This window comes from Lipotes vexillifer, unplaced genomic scaffold (genome assembly GCF_000442215.2).
Source record: "Lipotes vexillifer unplaced genomic scaffold, Lipotes_vexillifer_v1.1 scaffold240, whole genome shotgun sequence".
In the NCBI taxonomy this organism is placed as follows: Eukaryota; Metazoa; Chordata; class Mammalia; order Artiodactyla; family Lipotidae; genus Lipotes; species Lipotes vexillifer.
In genome coordinates, this window is record NW_006797481.1 from 3,113,025 (window position 1) to 3,123,128 (window position 10,104).

The window sequence follows — 10,104 nt, forward strand, 5'->3', positions numbered from 1 at the left end:
AGCGGTTAAAGAGGGACTTCCCTGGTGGCGCAGTGGTTAAGAATCTGCCTGCCAATGCAGGGGACATGGGTTCGAGCCCTGGTCCGGGAAGATCCCACATGTCGTGGAGCAACTAAGCCCGTGCGCCACAACTACTGAGCCTGCGCTCTAGAGCCCTCAGGCCATAACTGCTGAGCCCACGTGCTGCACCTACTGAAGCCCGCGCGCGCCTAGAGCCTGTGCTCCGCAACAAGAGAAGCCACCGCAATGAGAAGCCCGCGCACCAGGATGAAGAGCAGCCCCCGTTTGACACAACTAGAGAAAGCCCGCGCGCAGCAATGAAGACCCAATGCAGCCAAAAATAAATTAAAATAAAAAGAGTGGTTAAAGAGAGGACTGTTTAGAAGATGACGGAGGAGGCAAGCTGACTGGAGGATGAGAGAGACGTGCGTATGGCTATGAGGGTGGCCAAGCTGCCCACGTTGCCTCTGGGGAAGAGCGAGAGCTCTGCCTTGGGAAGAGGGTATCAGAGAGAATGGGACTGGCCCTCAGAACCTCAGGAAATGCTCCCTCTAAGGTGGTATTATCTTTCTGACCCAAACTCTAGTGTTCTGCCGTACCAGGCTGCCTGTCTCTCCTGTCAAGCCTCCAGAATGATGCTTAAGCGATCACCTTGGAGACACTGTGCTCCAGGAGAGAGGTTTCCATTTTGAACCTCTGCTGACGGCTCAGGCAGCCTCCGCTTCCCTACAAAACGTGTTCTTCAAGATGCTGGGACAACTGTACGCATGAAGTTGAACATTGGACCCACAATGTTATAAAAGGCTGTTCCATTCTCAGAAAGCTAAAAATACCATAAAATCCTCAATCACATTTGTCCTGTTTAACACTCCTTGATGATATTCTGTTGCCTTTTGAATTTCATTATGTTCTTTTATTTTGCAGTTAAACACGTAACTGGCTGAAGTCCAGTGACTGACCAGTAGAGCTTAGACTTCCTGCAGCACCCAATCGTTTCCATCTATGTCTAAACGGGATTAACTTCACAGCTTTCTAAAAATCACTAGTGTCAGTTCATCCAGTTTTCCATTTTCCACTCATTTTTACAAAACAATACGGCAAAAACATGCAATTCTCATAAACATATACTGTTGACCACATAATGAAAGGGAGCTGCCTAAACTGACCAGTTGGCTGACAGGAGGCACAACTGTGCCAAACCTGGAAATGTTTGGGTTTAGAATATGAAAGGCAATTTGGGGTATAATGTATGAAAGTGCCAACTGTGTGCAAAACAGATGGAGTTGAGGCCCATTTATGTCTGTCCCTTCTTAAACATGACAAGACGGATGTCGGCTGCTACCAGATGATCAGTGTGGCCTTTAAAAGGCTCTGGGCCCTGCCCAGGGCTAATCCATTGAGTACTGGCCCCAAGATCATGACGCATCTTGGTCCAACCACCTGGAATGCTGATGAGAATTGTTTGGATTGACTGGCCATGAAGAACCAGGTGTTTTGTGCTCCTCACTGCCAACCGTGTTTATGTCCATGGCACCTGCTGGTGCTGGCTGATGGCGGAGGGCCAGTCCTGAATTTCAATCCCAGGAAGGCTCTTACTTCCAGGCCACAGCTGAACTATGTTAGGACCAGATGTTCCCTTCCCCTAAGACTCCATCGGGATTGGATGCACTGGACCTTTCAATGCCATTTTATCATTCTAGGTGCAAGCGATAACTTTTAATAAACTTCTAATTCTCATCTCCAAACTTCTCTGTAATCTTCACCCCTTTCCTCCTTCATAATCCCTTTCACTGTGCCTTCTAGAATACTTGTTCCATGATCAGCATATTCTTTCAGGTATTTTTCCTTCAAATATTCCCTCCACGTCATTGCCTTAACCCAGACTTAGCTCTCCCCTGAGCTCAGCTTCCCTGTGGCCTCCCAAAGGGACACATTTCTTGTTGCCTGTGTTCCCCTGATGGAGAGGTGGCGTTGGTGTCCTCCTTGTTCCATTCCATTCCTTCCCTTGCCCCTCGTGAGCTCCACTGAGGCTCACACCATTGGAGTTTTCTACCCCACCCCCTCATAGTGACCACCTCCTGGTCATTAGCACTCGCATCACTTTCATTTCCAGATTCCCGTTATCTCCACGTCAGCCCCTGCCATCATTCCCATGAGGGAAACACCAGCACCTGTGCGAATGGCCCTTCCAGCCCCGTAGCTTTGTATGTCCTCCTTCGTATGACCTCCTCACCAGGCCCATTTCTAATATTCGCTGCAAGAGTACAGATGAAGGCTCATCTCTGTGTCCAAATATTGACATGTTATCCATCCAGCTAACAGAATGTTAAGTAACACATATACTATCCCCTTTCCTTGACAAATATACCTTTATATGATGACAAGATTAAAAAATGTATAAAGTGATGGTAAAATTTGAAAGATGACTGAATTTAACTATTTTTTGTGTATGCTGGGTGTTGTTCTTTCTATGAGCTTGTTATTTGGATAAGTAATAAAATGAACTCATACAAAATTCATAAATTATATTTACTCCATGAAAGTTAATCTTCTGGCCTTCATTTAAGTAAATTATTAATTATGCTGTTATAGTCAAGACTTTCATGTAATTTGTGTTCCAATGACAGTAATGATGACTTAGACAAACTTCTGGGGACATTGTGGTTCTTAGGGTGTTCTTCATTAATTTCAAAATGAAGAAACTGTTTGGCTGAGGTTGGAACAACTGGAATTGTCAATTAAATTCTTAAAGCAATACTTAGATTGGAAATGAACTGTGAGTCTAACATATCATGTTCATATGGTCATGATTTATCAGGAGTTTAATTCATCATGTTTAATTTATAACATTTTGATGGGGTTAGGTTGTATATCATTAATTATTTTACAGAAAATAGCACAAAATATTTGAATTTCATTATGAAAGTTTCTTTCACCAATATCATGAGTTTCACTCTCTCTTAAAAGCAAGATCAAGATTCAAACATTATCTTTTTTTTTTTTTTTTACCAGAACATCATGTAAGTTTATTTCAGATATAGCAGCCATGTTAAAATCAACAAGTTTAAATCTTAACCGCACCAAGTAAACTCAGCTATTTAAGTATTTTTAAAGTTATTCCCCTCAAAAAACTGAGGGAGCTTTTTCTTTTCCACCCCATATGTCATGGTTTCCCAATAGTTCTTTCTTTGGAGGACTTTCAGTTGATGAGTAAACTACGATGGGGATATTTCAGAATTCTTTCTGCAAATGAAAACTAACCTGGACAAATCATATATTGCAGAGATGGGCTTCCCTGGTGGCGCAGTGGTTGAGAGTCTGCCTGCTAATGCAGGGGACACGGGTTCGAGCCCTGGTCTGGGAGAATCCCACATGCCGCAGAGCGGCTGGGCCCGTGAGCCACAACTGCTGAGCCTGCGCGTCTGGAGCCTGTGCTTCGCAACAAGAGAGGCCACGACAGTGAGAGGCCCGCGCACCGCGATGAAGAGTGGCCCCCACTTGCCACAACTGGAGAAAGCCCTCGCACAGAAACGAAAGACCCAACACAGCAAAAATAAATAAATTAAGAACATTTCAAAAAAAAAAAAAAAAAAGATATTCATATATTGCAGAGATTTCTCTGCAGATTCTTTTCTTTAGAACCTAAATGCAATTACCATACAATATAATTTTTACCTATTTGCCCCACAGAAAAAACTATCTGCCCTGAAAAATATGGTGGATATATCCTGTGATCTTCCAGTTAATAGAATTGTTTTACCTCAATGATAATTTTTATCAAAATAACCAACTGACCCGTTGCGGAGCACAGGCTCCGGACGCGCAGGCTCAGCGGCCATGGCTCACGGGCCCAGCCGCTCCGCGGCACGTGGGATCCTCCCGGACCGGGGCACGAACCCATGTCCCCTGCATCAGCAGGCGGACTCTCAATGACTGCGCCACCAGGGAAGCCCTCAATGATAATTTTTATCATATTTCAAAATAACCGACTCAACATGGGACATTATTTCAGTCTTTACTGACTCACAGGCACATGAACTAGCGCCCAGCTTGTACGTTTTCTACATCCTCCTCCTCCATAAGTGGATGGAATTATTTCATGTAAGTTTGATATAGGACAATTCACCCTTTGCAAACACTTACACGGTAGGTTAAAGTCAGTGACTAATTGTGGAAAAAGAAACACTAAAATGACAGGGAGCCTACACACTCAATTCAAAATTTAATATTTTTTCCTCCATAAATAATATGTACTTAATTGTCATGAGGCAGCTATTCGGTTTTCATTAACCACGTTTAGGGATATATTCATAGGACTGATTAGATAGTCCAGGTGAAATGGTTATAGAAATAGAGGCAGTATCATCTCACAAAAGTCATTTATATATCAAAATCTATTTTGATGTGTGAAGTTTACAAAAAGGCTGAATTTTCAAACTAATTATGCCTTCTGTAACTCAAGCACTCTTCTCTTGGCAAGAGGAAGCTGAAGCTTATGCGTGAAGGTAAAGGTGCTTAATGCTAAACTTTTCTTCTAAGCTTAGATTTGGACTGCTTAAGAAACTGATACCCAAGAAACCAGCACGGTCTTTCTACATTTTTACTATCTTAAGATTACAACCCTATAAACTCATTTATCAGCTATCTTCCTTTTCTGTATTATTCTTGGCACTCAATTAAGACTGTTGAAGTCGATCGTACCTTGTATTTTTACATTCTCAAATAAGAACTTAAGATTATAAAATGTACATAGGGCTTCCCTGGTGGCGCAATGGTTGAGGGTCCGCCTGCCGATGCGGGAGACGCGGGTTCGTGCCCCGATCCGGGAGGATCCCACGTGCCGCGGAGCGACTGGGCCCGTGGGCCATGGCCGCTGGGCCTGTGCGTCCGGAGCCTGTGCTCCGCAACGGGAGAGGCCACAGCAGTGAGAGGCCCGCGTACCGAAAAAAAAAAAAAATGTACATAAACATTGTGTAAAGTAATTTTGCCATTCCACATATTTGAAGAGATGAAACTTCTATGCCAGAATTTACATAAGAGGATAAATATTATGAAGCAACCTTCCTTTTAAAGTCAAATGACAGAAAATTCAAACCCTGTGCATTGTTTTAAAGTCTAATAAAAACATTCCTTGGGGGTTTCCCTGGTGGTGCAGTGGTTGAGAATCTGCCTGCCAATGCAGGGGACACGGGTTCAAGCCCTGGTCTGGGAAGATCCCACATGCCGTGGAGCAACTAAGCCCGTGAGCCACAACTACTGAGCCTGTGCGTCTGGAGCTTGCGCTCCGCAGCAAGAGAGGCCGCGACAGTGAGAGGCCAGCGCACCGCGATGAAGAGTGGCCCCCGCTCGCCGCAACTAGAAGAAAGCCCACGCACAGAAACGAAGACCCAACCCAGCCAAAAAAAAAAAAAAAAAATTTAAAAAAAAACAAAAAAACATTTCTTGGTCCACCAGTATTGGCAATGTAGAAAAATTTAAATAGTGGAGATGGGATTATGGAGGAAAATATGAAAATTTCAGATGTCGTCTATCTTAAAAAAAGTTATTGACCCGTCAAAGCCACTCCCTATGTGCCAGAAAACGATCTGGCATAAACCAGTCCTGTCACTAGAGGAGGTCACAGTGACATTTGCGTTATTAACACTTCTAGACTTCTACTTTTTCGAAGAATAGAAGAAATATGTTTAATAATTCCCCCACCCCCAAATCCTTAAACTCAATATCACAAGCACAGAGTGTAAGCAAATCTGGGATGTTCTTCAACACATAAGCAATAGCACAGCTATGTTATTCTCAAAAATACTGTCTAGATATTCTTTCCTCTAAAATCAAATGCTCAGTGGCCACACTTCTAACAGTCTACATTAGCTGACCTTAAGTGCATTTGTTGTGCCACAAGTCCATCTAAGCTTCCTTTTAGGTTGTTTTTTTTTTTTTTTTAAATTTTTTTTTGCGGTACGCGAGCCTCTCACTGCTGTGGCCTCTCCCGTTGAGGAGCACAGGCTCTGGACGCGCAGGCTCAGTGGCCACGGCTCACGGGCCCAGCCGCTCCACGGCATGTGGGATCTTCCCGGACCGGGGCACGAACCCGTGTCCCCTGCATCGGCAGGCGGACTCTCAACCACTGCGCCACCAGGGAAGCCCTAGGTATTTTTTAATATGTCCAAGAGACAGCACCTGCTTCAGGTTTATTTAGGGCCATTGACCTATTAGGACATCAACTCCATTTTTAAGGTTTGACTAACTATTGTGGGTTTACTGAAGAAAAAGGACAGGAGAAAAAAATAGCAAATCACAACAAACCTCTTTAGGTCAGTTAAAGGCCATATCTCTAGCTAGGATATTAAAAAAATTAATCTCACCAGCCCACGCTCTAAAAGTTAATGCCACTTCTAACAATCAACAGCGGGAAAAATAAACTCTGCTAACAGCCAGACCACTCATTAGCAAAAAGCAGCTCAACTCAAGTGCTGAGACCAAAGTATAATACTACCTACTCAAACTGTCCCACCTACCCTCAGGCACCAGCGAGGAAGGAAGAAATAACTGCTTAACAGAACAAAATAAGCTTAGTATTTCTTATGAGGCTAACAATGGTCCAACTCCTGAGCTAATAGGACAATAGGTGGCCGTGAAGGCAATGTATAGGGATTAGTATCCCACAAAATCTTGAAAAACCCAAAGTACCACAAACACACTAAACTTGTCTATGAGTTAGAGAACAGGATATTGCTGCTGCTTCTTCTTGTCCTTTGAAATATACAATATTTTGTTAGGCTCTGCCCTTCAATGTGAAAGCAGGACATTAAAAAAAAAAATTGAAATTGACACTCAAGTTTTTGGGACCATATATCTTAACTGTGAAACTAAACAGATCTATACCTTCTCCTTCCTGCAATCAAACCACCTCACAAAAATAAGAAAACTAAAACAATCCAAACCCGATTAATAAGTCCTTAAAAGTTTAAAACTTTTAGAGGAAAGGGAAGGAAGTTTTGAAAGGAAGAAACACAAGAACAAGGAAGGGGGAAAGCTTTAAAAGAAAAGAAGCAGGGGGCGGGGGGAATCAGTGGGCCTCTCTTTTATTTGGTGACCAGCAAGTGCAAGAAAGTTCCTCTCTAATTTGTTCAGTTGTCTCTCTTTTTGCACATCTGCATTCTGGCCAGAAGGGACTTTGAGGTTTTTCTGCAGCACATGAGCATCAGCGGGCTCTATCCTCTTATAGTAGTTTTTCTTTGTCTCAATAATCTCAAAGCCAAGTTTTCTGTAGAAGTCAACTGCAGGCTCACCGCTGATCTGGACATGCAGATAGTTGTTGTCAAAACTGCTATCTTGGGCTTCCCTGGTGGCGCAGTGGTTGAGATTCCACCTGCTGATGTAGGGGACACGGGTTTGTGCCCTGGTCCGGGAGGATCCCACACGCCGCGGAGCGGCTGGGCCCGTGAGCCATGGCTGCTGAGCCTGCACGTCTGGAGCCTGTGCAAAAAAAAAAAAAAAAGTGCCATCTTTTTCACAGATGTTTAAGACATGATTTAACATTTTAGTTCCTACTCCTAGCCTTCCGTATGGTGCCAGACATCCTAGTATCATGATGTAAATAAAGTCTCTTCTGATTCTGTGTATGATCCACCCTACAGCATACTGCACCTACTGCAGTATCATTGAAATAGGCAAGTTTTGCTAGCTCGCCAACCTCCAGCATATCCTTATAGAACTTGTCATTGTAGCTGACTGGAAAGATGACCTGGTTTAATCTCTTCAGCTGTTGAATATTGTGTGGTGTCACATCTCCCAGCTCCATCCGGCCTTTCATCTTCCCCGCCAGCTGAGGCCGTTGTTACCCCCGATATCAACGCCGCTGTCGTCGCCGCCCTGAGCTCTCCGCGCCCTGAGCTCGGGCCACTCAACCGGGCAAGCCGGCCCACTCGCCCAGGGCAGGGAGCTGAGCGGGTGACCGAGGCCGCGAGAATGCAGCGTGGCCCTGCGTCTCCGGAGGGGGCGGGGGTCCGTCTCGCCGCCGCGCTGGTGCAGCCTCTTCTCCACACGTGCACACGGGGCACTCACCTCCCTCTGGCCACGCCGCCGCGCTGTCCACACGTTATCTTAAAGTATCTTCCTTTCAAATTCCCCAATGCTGAGATAGAATAAGAAAATTAACGATGGCAGCGTGTTATTTAATTTGTTAAAATCTTTCTTCAGATTGCATTTTGATCTATAATGGCCAAAAATAGTCTCCAGAAAACTACTTGGGGGAAATTTCGTCCAAGGTTTTCTGCAGTCGTGCAAACATTTTCGTTTCCCTTAAATTTTTCTTTAAAAATAAAAATATTAATGCTTTAAAAAGTGAAATACACAAACAACTGTGTATGGTTTTCTTTTGGAAGCAGCAGTTCACAACAAACACCTGCAGACAATGCAAATACAAATACACAAAAAAGTAATTTTATTTTCCACTAAAAACTACAGTTCACTCATACTTGAGGATCTTCTGTTGTTTCACTTAACTTGTCAAGTGTAAGTCATCCATCTTGTCTCAACTGAATCAAATTGCTTTAACATAGGGAGTCGCTCCAAGACTATGAATTAGAACACGAAAATGGACATTTGGTACAACTGGGAGATGATACTCTGTTATGCAAGAATCTATCACATTAATGCCAAGCGGAAAGGATTTCAGGAGTTATAATTTGTCTTCTCTTTCAGTTAAGTGCTTCTGTTGCTCAGATCCTTCTTGCACTCTGATATGTCACTGTCTTGTGTGTAGGTGGTAGACACCACCCAGAAACCTTCATGGCATCCAGAAGCTGTTGCTTGTTGTTTTGAGGATGTGGGGTGGGGAGAAGCAATACTGACTTGGTAATTCAAACATTCTACCTTTTGGTTATCATCTATCCTGCTGGTTTCTTAAGGACAGACATCCTTGCAGTAGCTCTTCAACATCATGGAGACCTCTCATCCATAAACAACTCTCCCTTCTCTCTAGCCATCTGCCCCATCTGTCTTTATTTTCTTATCCAGCTTGAAGCCCATGGCTGATTCATCTTTTTCGTAACTAATCCAACTCCCCTTCCATTGCACGCATCTGACAAAACCCCAGCTTTAGAGGAACATGATCATCTATATCAGAGCAGCTGCGTCATCCTTGAAACCTTTCTTTCCCTCACCTTCAAACTTTAACCCATCAAGTCCTGTCCATTCAAATGCCAAAAGAAGGACTTCCCTGGTGGTCCAGTGGTTAAGAATCTGCCTTCCAATGCAGGGGACATGGGTTTGATCCCTTATCGGGGAACTAAGATCCCACATGTCACGGGGCAGGTAAGCCCGCTCACCACAACAAGAGAGAAGCCTGCGCACCGCAACGAAGGGTCCCGCCGCAACGAAAGGTCCTGCCTCAACAAAAGGGTCCCACATGCCTCAACTAAGACCCGACGCAGCCAAAAACAAATAAATAAATATATATTTTTTAAATGCCCAAAGAAACCTGCAGTCTACCACATCTTTCTACGACCATTACCGTCCCCATAGTCCAAGCCACCATCGTCTCTTTCCTGAAGTATTGCTTTAACCCCCTAATTGGTCTCTTTCCACCCTTTCCTTCCCTATAGGCCACTCCCCTCAGGGCATCTCTTTCCACTCTTTCCTTCCCTATAGCCACCATCGTCTCTTTCCTGAAGTATTGCTTTAACCCCCTAATTGGTCTCTTTCCACTCTTTCCTTCCCTATAGGCCACTCCCCTCAGGGCAGTGAGATGCTCCTATAAAATGTAAGTTACATCTTACAGCACTTCCTTACCTCTTTTCCATTCAAACAGAAACACAGAATCCTCAGCAGGACTTACAAGAGTACCCGTAACGTGGCTATTTCCTACCTCCCCTCCATATGCCATATCCCCTTCTGTCTCCTTCATGCCACTAGAGTCTCATTACCTTTCTTTCAGTTCCTAGATGATGTCAAACGCTTTCTGCCTGGAAAGTTCTCTCCCTAACTTGTTGACTAACTTCTACCCATCCTTTTATCTTGGCAGAAGTACACTTTTTTCAGGACGATTCTCCTTGATCACCCAAAGTAAAATAACTTTCTCTGTTATGCCCTCTCATAGCACCT

General features: G+C 44.0%; 1 pseudogene; it reads right to left on the reverse strand.

Annotated features, from left to right (window-relative positions):
- Positions 1 to 379: 379 nt before the first annotated feature.
- On the reverse strand, positions 380 to 7,813 carry LOC103089753 (N-alpha-acetyltransferase 50 pseudogene; annotated as a pseudogene).
- Positions 7,814 to 10,104: the final 2,291 nt, after the last annotated feature.